Genomic DNA, 11,069 nt, shown 5'->3' on the forward strand with positions numbered 1-11,069 from the left:
TCCCAGCCTGCCCTTGGGGCTCTACAGAAGGGCACATGCAGCCAGCATCTTAAAGACTGTTGCCCCAACCACTGGCTGGATAAAGATGGCTTCCTAAAGGGAGTAGAGGCAAGAGGTTCACCAAACACTGCGGCTTCGTCCTGTAGAGCACTTTGGAGTATCTGTACCTGGTATCCTCTGAAAGCACAGAGCTCCTCACTGTTCAATTTCTCTGTTTGCTGGTAGGAATTACCAAACAGTTTCCCAGTCTCTTCTTCTATGCCCTAAGGTGATGGACAACAACCTATACCCCTTCAGATTAACACAGAAGCTTGATTACAAGTCAAGTCACAGCTAAATTCCTTTATGGTTGTATCTGTTCATCTTCACGTACTGTTTTCCTTTAAAATGTTACTTTTTTAATGTTCCTTTCTGTTTACATTTAAATTAAGTAATAGTTTTGCAGTCATAATAGGTTGTTCAAATATCTTGCTCAATAAAATATGAATTTATGCTTTATGACAGTCACATCTTAATCCTAAAGGACGTTACATTATTGACCATGTTATAACAGAGAAAGTCATAAGGGCTGAGTAAATCTATTTTCATGTTTATAACATGACTACCTCTTATATTGTTTTCAAGTAGCAGAGCACATGTTTTTAGAAATATTTTGTATAAACATTTTCACTAAGAGCAAAGCTGGTATGCGTTGTTTCACTTGTACTTCTAGGCAGAAGTGATAGTTTTCCTGAAATGAGACAAGTAAATTAAAGCTTTTGGTCAACTACATTCTTTTTTATAAAATGCAATAGTGGTAAAAGCATTTCCCAGCCTTCCCAAAAGGAAGGCTGACAGATGTGATTGCAACTCAAATATCTCCCTCTGGGAAAGAAAATACATCACACCTGTGGAAAAAGGATTTCTGGATAGAGCTTTTGCAAGCTGCCACGCTTTCTTAATTACGAAACAGAACTGATCACCAGATCTCAGAGGAAGTCATTATGGAAACCGGCTCAGGGAACTTAGAAACAATTAACCTTCAAAGTTAGCATGCTCACCTCGTAATGACTCAGTCATATGCTATGATCACATTGCTTTAATGTAATAGCACCTTAATTATAATTAATGATTATCTAAGGATTTCTAGTGAATTCAAAAATCCACAAACAAGCCCCAAAACCTAGGCCCAAACCTCTTGAAGAAACATTTATCTTGCTTAGATTTCAAAACAACATAAACTAAGTTAAAGAAGATTTCCATCAGTTCTCCCCTCAAGATGTGCTCAGTGTGTGGCAGAGTCACACCAGTTCTAGTGTCTTTGTTTTCAGCCCTGTCAAGCCTTTGTTCTTATCTTTCTCCACATCCCCTGTGCCTCTGTCTGTGGGCCTGGAATTAGGATTTTGAAATCTAACGGTGGCACAAGATCTACAGATTAGTGTCACAGTTTGCTAATCTGCTGATACATCCCAGAAAGCAGCAAATATTTAATCCCCCTCTCAAATTTCAGTGCAAAGCCACTCAAAAACAACTGTCTTATTTACTTACAGGTAAAATTAACAAAAATCTCAGAGCTGTTTCTATCAAAAGACAACTGAAAATTAAAGAAACAGTGTGAAGATTTCAATCTTCTGTGGAAAACAAGCTATTGTCTTCCAGTGTATCAGGTTAAATTAACACCCCAATAAGATAGAAGAGTTCATCATTTTTTGCTTTTATTTACTCTTCAACTAGAAACTCATGATTTTGTCATAATTTTTATACAGGGATCTATGATCGTCTCCTTGCACTGTTTTGTTTTGGCTAATATTATGAAGGTACCAATGAAGTGGAAACACTCTCTGAGACACTGGGATGCACAGGACTAAGTTTTATAGAAAGTTTTTAAATAAAGCATAAATCCCAGTATTTAATGCATAATCACTTGTACGTTAACGTTATTCCTCTCTTTCTTAGCTAATGCTTTCAAAGCTCTCTATTTTTTTTTTAATTTTAAAAACAGATACTCATCACTCAGAACCACGCTACAAGAGCCAATCACCTTAAATTAAGATTTCAAATTCAGAAACGAAGGTATGTTGTTTGCAGAGAAAAATATGAATACCTAACTCCATCCACAGCCTCCAAGTGAAAGGAGTCAGCTATTGATATCAAGCTATTTTAAAAGGTGAGAACAGCTGTGTTGCTTTTGCACATTCTAAGGAATTACTATATAATTTAGGATGAAAGCATTTTTTCTTTGTGTTGCACCAAGAAACTATAACAAAGGCTCTACAAAGCACCACCAACTGAGTATATTTTGCAGATCTGCAGTCTAAATAAAGACATAATAAAGTGCAAGGGAACACAAAATTGAAGAGAGAAATTATGCATCCCAGGCCGGCAAAAGGGGAACCAAGTAGGTGCAAAACATGCTTAAGGAAAGAAAATAATTATCACTGTGCAGAGATATCTGTGTTTTCTCGTCTGCGAAGACTGATAAAATGATGGTTTCAGCAGAGCTCACTAGAAATAGCTTAGTATTGCTAACATATAACAGACTCTAATTGCTGCAGCTGGATAGAAAAAAGTACTACTAATTCATTTATTTGTGTGACAAAACAAAAAAAAACTATTAAGATTTTAAGTTAGATGATGAAAAGACATTGTCTTCCAGTTTGTATGTAATATGTGTAACATTCCTTTCAAGATGATGAAATAGTCCATTGAGCGGGAATTTCAAAGGTTATTTCTAAATCACAGAAGGAGACACCTGTTACTAAGACCCAGAATTTTGATAACATCCTTGGCTACTCTAAATATACCGAAAGACTGCAGTAAAGCAAGGCTCTTGAAGGATATCTCATCCTTGTTTGTGACTGCTGAATATTTTAAGGAAGGATTTGATTTTAAAAGTTTCAGGAATTAAATGGTCCACAGAATTTGTTTTTTTTCGGTAAATCAGTTTCCTGACATAAGGTAGTTGAAAGAAAAACCTTCAAACACCTATGTGGATGTAGGTATACATATTTTGATATGTAGCTCTGCTTTGCATTCAGTGTTGTGAGGACCTGCCTTGCCACTGCAGTAATTCAGTAGCTGCCCACATATTTCTGCATGTAAATCATGACCTTGAATACAATCACAGAATAGCCTGGGTTGGAAGGGACCTTAAAGATCATCTAGTTCCAAACTCCCTGCCACAGGCAGGAACACCTTGCACTAGACCAGGTTGCTCAAAGCCCCATCCAGCTTGGCCTTGAACACTTCCAGGGATGGAGAATCCACAGCTTCTCTGGGCAACGTGTTCCAGTGCCTCACCACCCTCAATGTAAAGTATTTCTTCCTATTATCCAATCCGAATCTACCCTCTTTCACTTTGAAGCCATTCCCCCTTGTCCAGTCAGTTGCCCACCTCTCAGAAACAGCTGATTAATAGGGCAGAAAAATGTTTATAAGGCTGTTTGCAATACAGCAAACCTCTTGCTAAAGTAGGAAATTAAAATCAGTAGTGAATAGCCCACAGACCCTGTTGCCCTGGGACTGCGCATGTTGACATCTGGCAACAAAAAGGCAGTGGCAGTAGCTCAGTTATACAAAATGGTGTCTTTATGTGGTATACTGGCTCAATATTGTAGTCAGAAAGGAACACAATTCCCAGGAAATATATGATGTTCTAATTAGAAGGGGAAAGGGATACTTAGGATGGATTCTGAGAGTGGCAAAACAGGTTATATAATGAGCTTTCAGCTTTATTTCTGTTTGTTCGAAATTCTTCTGTAAGAAAAAAGACTGTCAAGAGGGTAGATCCCTAAGCAAAATATGAATTTAGAACATTAGAGAAAAGAAATTACATATTTAAGTGTCTAAGCCTAAGATTAGAATGACAGTCTTGTCTTTTCAATAGCTTTACATAATATCACAGTGATTTTGAGAGATACAAAACTTTGTACCAATTAGTATATTCAGTTTACAAAGGGTTTGCTAACTTCATCTTTTCCTCTTCAACTGTCTAAACAAATAAATGCATTACCTTTGTGAAATCCAAAATAGCACTTCTTCAACTTGAAAGACTCACAAAGCAGTTTGGAAAAGTGGAAAAAAAAAATCTCCAACTGAAACAATACAGGGATTTTTAACTAGGCAAAATAATTAGCTAAATTTTAATGTAAATAGTTTGCTGAGCTTCATGCCATCAAGCTTATGAAATACTAACACAGGTTGTCAGAAGCGACATCTTCTTCTATTTAATAGACAGTAGTGGGTATACACTGACACACACAGCAACCTTGCTGCCAAAAGAGCTCCTATTTCATGTACAAAGTGGGGAGGGTGGAACAGTCCCATCACTCCTACCACTGTCCACAATTCCCAATATTCCTCATGGCTTTCAAGTACAGATACGGGCCTGATCTCATCTGGACAGATTACAGAGCAAAAAGTGATGCAGAATAATATACTGACAATGAGGTTATAGAGCAAAAGAATGAGAGAGTTAGTATTAACTGGGGGGGAGGAAGAAGCATCACATTAATTGTGCTGTGTATGCACAACACACTTAAAAGAGTTCTGTACAAATACCAAAAGTAGTAAGAATATAAAGAATTTCTACTTTATATAGGATAACTTAGCTTTAAAAAAAATACTTTAAAGTATTCAGATAAACTAGTGGAACATATGACAAACTAATGGAAGTGTATACTTCTGGAACTAGAAAAACCAATCCAGATGATAAGTATTACAACAAACCATCATGTGCTGAACTAGAAGTGTAAAAATATGTTTATATAAACATAAAAAAGCAGTATCATGGATGTGTATACCACAGAAAAGAAGAACCTACCAGTTTTCTTTTTAAATCTATACTGCAAATCTACACATGCTACTAAAGTATCTTTTACAACACTGAAGTATCTTTATAAGGTAAGTAGAAATACCATTTACCAAAGCTAATAAACAGGAAAACATAACCTACATAAGAAAAAAACACATGAACAAGGAAAAGACACAAGTGCTGCCCAAGACTCTGGTACCAAACATTTTGCTTACACAAAATACTTACTCTCAAGCATATTTAACTGATACAGAGCAAGTATGGCAATAATACAGTGTCAGGCATTCAACCTATGTAAAGACATGCACATGCCACCAGCAGGCATTCACAAACTCTTAAAGGGGAATAATGCTTGGGTCTACACTTGCAATCTATGAGGAACTGGAAGGCAGACTTGAAAAAATGCAGAAATAGTCCCTCCTGACATATTCACCTCAATCTAGCAATGACATTGAACGAAAAATCGGGAACTAAGACAATATGAAGCAATGTGAGAGTGCAGTTCACATTTCAACAAGACAGAACTGGAAAAATTCTGTTCTGTTTTATATGGGTTAAAAAAAAGAGAAAAGACATTCACTGAGGCCACTTTATACCAACATGAAAACACAGCAAAATTTGCGAAACTACCTCCACTTAGAATCTCTATTTCCTTCCGGTCTTATCTTCAAATTAGTTTATTTAGTTCCAGGGTATTCTTCTGGATCCATAACATCAACAATGATTAAAGTAATAAGCATAGAAAAATCCTAAATACACAGATTTCTTTGTTTTTTTTTTTAAACCTTGTAGTGCATTTAGAGTGAAAAATACGTGTAGAAATCAGGAGGCTACAACACTGACTTAGAAATAAAGAATTCTAAGGCTATTACCTATCTTCTTGTGGGATGATAAGGAACTTCCATTAAATCACACAATTTTCAAAGTATATGTTTTTAAAAAAACAAAGAAATATTCTGCTATGCCTCCATAGGTCTCTAGAGCTACTTACAGTTCCAGAATAAGGATGACATCTGTTTTGTTCTCATAAACATCATGAAGCGTAATCACATTAGGATGTCGAATCTCTTTTAGTATGCCAACTTCTCGCTCAATATCTTCCCGGCTTACTCCACGCCGGCTGGATTTTGTTCTCCTTTTTTTGATGAATTTAGCTGCAAACTGCTGACCAGTACTTTTCTCGCGGCATTTTTTCACTACAGCAAATTGCCCACTAAAATAAAAAAAAAAATAAAAAAATGGATATTTGGTTAAAGAAAATTTAGAGTTAAGAGCCGCCTCTGTTTACTGTGGTGGGGAAAACTAGCTGTAACTCTGCTTGACTAAAGTATATTACTGCTTTTTATGCTATCTAGAGTAATACTTAAAAAAAACCTTGGAAGAGACAGAAAAGATAAGTTAAGATATGGCTTTTATATCACACAAATGTACACATTTCAGCATGTCTGTAAGTAAAAGACAACATCTGTGAGCATCACTGGATTTTTGACGAATACTTGCAGTGGGAATTAATGGGCAAAAGAATGTTTTCTGGATTTCTCCTTCCATATGCATGTTGAAGGTTTTTTTTGTGTGTGTTCTGCAAGTGAGAAAGTTCTTAGTTTCTTACAATTTTAGTTTCTTACAATTTTACTTTCTTACAATATGATCTGTCAATATTCACTTTATCCTCAAGTTTGTTTTTTAAAAAGTTTTTGAAATGACACTGCATTTCATGACACAGCTTTGGTTTTTAGTTTCAAAAGCACTGACTAAATACAGTAATATCAATAATTACAGTTATTGTACCATGTTGTTAAGGATAATGACTTTGAAGATAAGAAAAATACCAAGATGCTGAGAAGCAAAAACCTATGCTTCTGTTACAAACCAGAAGAAACTCAAGGTAGTTTCTAACTCCAGCATGTTATCACTGATGTGTAAGCCTGCTGTTGCTAGATGTACACATTGATTTAGATCAGAAATCTCCAGGAATCCAGTTGAACTAAAGCCAGAACGGGATTTCTAATACTGCTGAGTTTTCCTCTTATGTTTCCCTAATCTCTTGCAGAAGATTCTCTAGAAATTCTGTTCTTGTTTTTTATACCATACGAAGAAATGGCAGAATTATTGAATCATAATAATGAGAAAATTTTCTTCAGTTAGCCTACCCTGTTAACCAAGCAAGTGCTGTTCTCTAAAGCAGACTTAGAGCAGCAGTTAAGTCAAAGCTGACCCTAGTAGGCTTGACTACCTGAACACACACACACACACACACACATGGCCAGTCTTCGCGAGCGAAGATTTGGGAAAGGTCATTAACCCTTCGAGCCTGTGCAGTGGATTTTTTAGGTGAGACACAGTGTGCGCTGAACGGAGCCCACCCTTTAATCCTGAGGTTCATCTGCCGGGGCCGAGCGAGCTTGGACGGTGGCAGCGAGGTCCTCAGGACGTAGGTTTGTTTAGAGTGACCTTCTCTTAGATGGATGGCCTTACAGGGCTGACGAGCTCCATCTGCCTGGGGGAGTTCCCTGACCGGGAATCAAACCTGGGCTGCAGCGGTGAGAGCGCCGCATCCTAACCACTAGACCACCAGGAGGCCCCACTACCTGAACAGCTGTATAACATTTAGGCAGGTATAATTGCACCCAGTACCTGGAAGAGGAGCTAACCTGTATTAGTGGTTAACTAATTACAGTTTACAGAGAGATCTCTATGAAGATGCATCACCTAGAAAAAAGGGCATCGCATAATGACAATGTGCCAAGTGGGAATCACTCGAAGCTGCACATTTCATGACATCATTTCTATGCTGACCCCTATGAATTCCAAGAAAGTGATTGTAAAGTAGCCACTACCAGTTGTGAAATCTTTGAATGCAGCCACGCACGAGAGAAGTGTTCTCAAGGAGAAGCAATCAACATTCTTAAGCTTAGGTTTGGTTTTATTTCAATGCTACCATCACCATTCAAGTTTCATTATTCATTATTTAATTAAATCAGTTCATGAACCTGAGATGATGTTATGTTGCATAACAAAAATCCTTGCCTTAAATTCCACCCCCCAGCAATTCTGCACAAAGTTGTCAAGGGCCAGATTTACTGTAGGGGAATCACACATTATTGCAAACCACAGTGGACAGGGCATGCTTTAGACCACATCATATCCTCTTCCCTATCACATGTAGGCTGGAAGACCTGCTTCACTTGCCCAGACTTGGTCTGCTAGTGTTATTAGAGATGCTCTTAGACACCTAAGACATTCATATTTGACTGGCAGAGAAGGCATAGATCTCAGGAATATCTGTGTCATCCTGAACTGGTAGCAGAGAGCTAGACAAGATAACCTAAGGTACATCACCCTTCTCTGCTTGGTTCAATTCAACTTCACAAAAAATCTTCCTGCAACAGCGCCTCTGAGTTTGATCTCCAAGGTCTGAGCAATTTTGCACTGTGGGATAGCCAGTCAGAATAGAGGTATTTGCACTGCTGCTTAGAAGTGAAAACACAGTCTTTCTGGCCCTTGTTTACTGTGAGAAAACAGTGGTTCTCTCACACTCTTCCCCACCACATGCACACCTCCAGAGAGATATAAAGCTTTATTTAAAAAGCAGCCAGCTCTGCAGGAAGTTCACAGTTTCAGAGAAACAACAAAGCTGAGCAGTAGACAGACGTAGGCATCATTGCAACTCTGAACAGGTACTGAAGCTCATGGACCACAAGGAAGAAAAAAGCTGCTGTTTGTCTTTTGACCATCTGACTGGCTTTCAGCCTAGAAGTCTAAACTGCCTGACAGAGGAAGAAAAATGTTTCTGCTCATCAATAGGCTTGAATGCTGAGTGACTAATTACCTTCTTATCAATGCTTATCCTGTAAATTTAGCAAAACCCATGGCTTCATTATGAAAAACAAACAACAACAAAAAAACCCCGAAAAGAACCAAAAAATTCCAACATAAAACCGGAAACCTCCCTGCACCTAAAAAACCAAAATCCCCACAATACAAATTAAACAAATTCAGCAACAACAACCCCAAAATATTAAATCCAAAATTACTTCTAATAATAGCTCTGGAGTAAAAAAGTAAAAACTGAACTACACAAACATACAAAATATTTTGATATCCAAGAAGATTTAATTATAAAAGTTAGTGGGGATTAAGAGTTGTCTGTGTTTCATTGACATGATGATTTTTCCATAGTATTACTCGTATTTGAATTACATCATTCCCCAAACCCACTTCATGCTTACAAAGCCTTTAAGGCTAAGGCTGTTTAATCTTATTTTGGCAATGGGTCAACTATGATGTTACAGCACGAGACTGACCTACTGAAACAAAGGGGACCACATAAGACAAGCAGATCTCTTTCCTCTTCTGAGCTATGCAATTTATTTTTTCAGTCTTTTTCTTTCTTCCTCCATCCACAACATGTTTGAAGGATGTCCTGATCTATCACAATTCAATATAGAAGTATTATCAGAGTACCAATACATTGTTTAAAAGCACATGACTTTATAGATTGGTCTTATCCACCATTTATAGGATGTGAGGCTCCAAAAATCTTTGACATTGCTCAAGATTGTAAGAAGGTTATCAACTAACAACTATCTAGAGTAAGTGCCACTTATAAACCAAATAACCTTCTTATTGTTGTTGTTGTGGTATTCAGCACACAACTGCACAATCAGTTGTTTGTTATTAAATGCTGTACACGCAGATCACACTTAAGCTGCAATCAAAGGGGCTATTTCATGCCTAGGATCCCCAAGCCATACCATTTTACAACTCTCTCTAAACTCCTGTTTTAAAAGCAGAGGGGTTGTGTAAATCAAAGGTATTTACTGGGCTTTCCCCTGTAGAACTGCAGTGACAAGCTGTTATAAGTCAGCTCTGTATAGTCTAATACTCATCGAATATCCAGTAATATCCTCCCACAGATTCTACAGTTTCAGATTCAGCATTCATTCATACTGTGTCTTCAAAGCCAGAAAAGCCCTTTAGTTTTTTAAGTTCCTTTTAAGTAGGTTTGATTTAATGTGTATAGAGTAAAAAAAATGATTGCAGTTTTAGGAGACAATTACCCCGCCCCCCCCCTCTAGTCTCCCCGCCCCCCCCAAAGTAAATTACAAATTCACATTTCATAAAGTATCTGATGGAGTTTTTGTCCCACATGGCAGAATCAGGTTAAACAGCAAAGCAGGATGACAGTTTGATATGAGAAAAAATACTTCTGTTAACAGTAATCTGTTTTGTGATCTTGTAATTCTTACTCAACTAGCATTGAATTACTATCCTAAACCAACTCTTTTTAGGACACTAGGCATACCTCCACATCCACATTCAGACCCGCTTCAGAACAAGTACTAACCCATTACCTAATCATGACAATTCTGCATCCCCTTTATACCATAAGATGACACACATTGTCCTTCCTTCACAATACATATATGTATAAGCAGAAGTTATGCAGTTAGGGGATGGAAGCACCAATAAAGCACCCATATGTCAACCTTTATTGGTCCTGGCTTAGTGGCATCACAAAACAACTACTCATTAGCATGAATTAAGGAGAGTTTTAAATAAGGAAAGTTGTTTCAGAATCAAAAGGAAAACAAAAAAAGGTTTTTCATTTTTTCCACAAGGTTGATCACAGTGATTAGGGTGGCAGACCTGTATTCTTTCCCAATCCCAGCTGTCTGCACCAGCTCTTCCCAGATAGTTCCTTCTGTGAGGAGTAAAACTCTTGCCCCAACAACTCTCTGAACAAGGTCCAAGCTGGACAAAGAGGTGCTCAAGTAACCCCCAAGAACAAATTTTCTAGTATTTATTGCCACAATAGGTCAAGAATGACATAAATTTCAATGCCATCTTCTAAGGACTGGATTCCAAAGACAAAGTTTGGAAGTTGGCAACGGGTCAACTTCCAAGGAAATAGGAATAAAGAAAAGTCATTATGTTGCTATCATAGTAAGATGTCTTGGTAAGTTTCTGACAACTTTTTTTTCTATTTTAAAAATTTAGTATTCAGTACACAACTCTGAAAACACATATCCAACTGCTTTCACTATTTGTTCAACTACTTTCCTTTTTAAAATTACACTAATCCAACAGAAAGAGATTTACATAATACTATTATATTAGCCTGTGAAAGAAACTGCAACTCAACCACGGAGTGATTTGTTTTCTCCAATAGAACATTTACTAGCATACCGCGGACACTTTCTGTCTTTCTGCTGCAGGGAAGGCCAACCAAGCAGGGGATTTCCAGCCCCAGCAGCATCCTAACCCTAGCCAGCTC

General features: G+C 37.5%; 1 protein-coding gene across 1 annotated transcript in view; it reads right to left on the minus strand.

The window, feature by feature from the left end:
* Positions 1 to 5,897, minus strand: part of DAPK1 (death associated protein kinase 1) — a 48,821-nt gene extending 42,924 nt beyond the window's left edge. Inside the window, exon 1 of the mRNA XM_018072916.2 lies at positions 5,784 to 5,897. The gene's annotated coding sequence lies outside the window, so the exon portion shown is untranslated. The remainder of the gene's footprint in view (positions 1 to 5,783) is intronic.
* Between the last annotated feature and the right edge of the window lie 5,172 nt (positions 5,898 to 11,069).

Source organism: Manacus vitellinus, unplaced genomic scaffold, assembly GCF_001715985.3.
Source record: "Manacus vitellinus isolate BGI_N305 unplaced genomic scaffold, ASM171598v3 scaffold_23_pilon, whole genome shotgun sequence".
Taxonomy (NCBI): domain Eukaryota; kingdom Metazoa; phylum Chordata; class Aves; order Passeriformes; family Pipridae; genus Manacus; species Manacus vitellinus.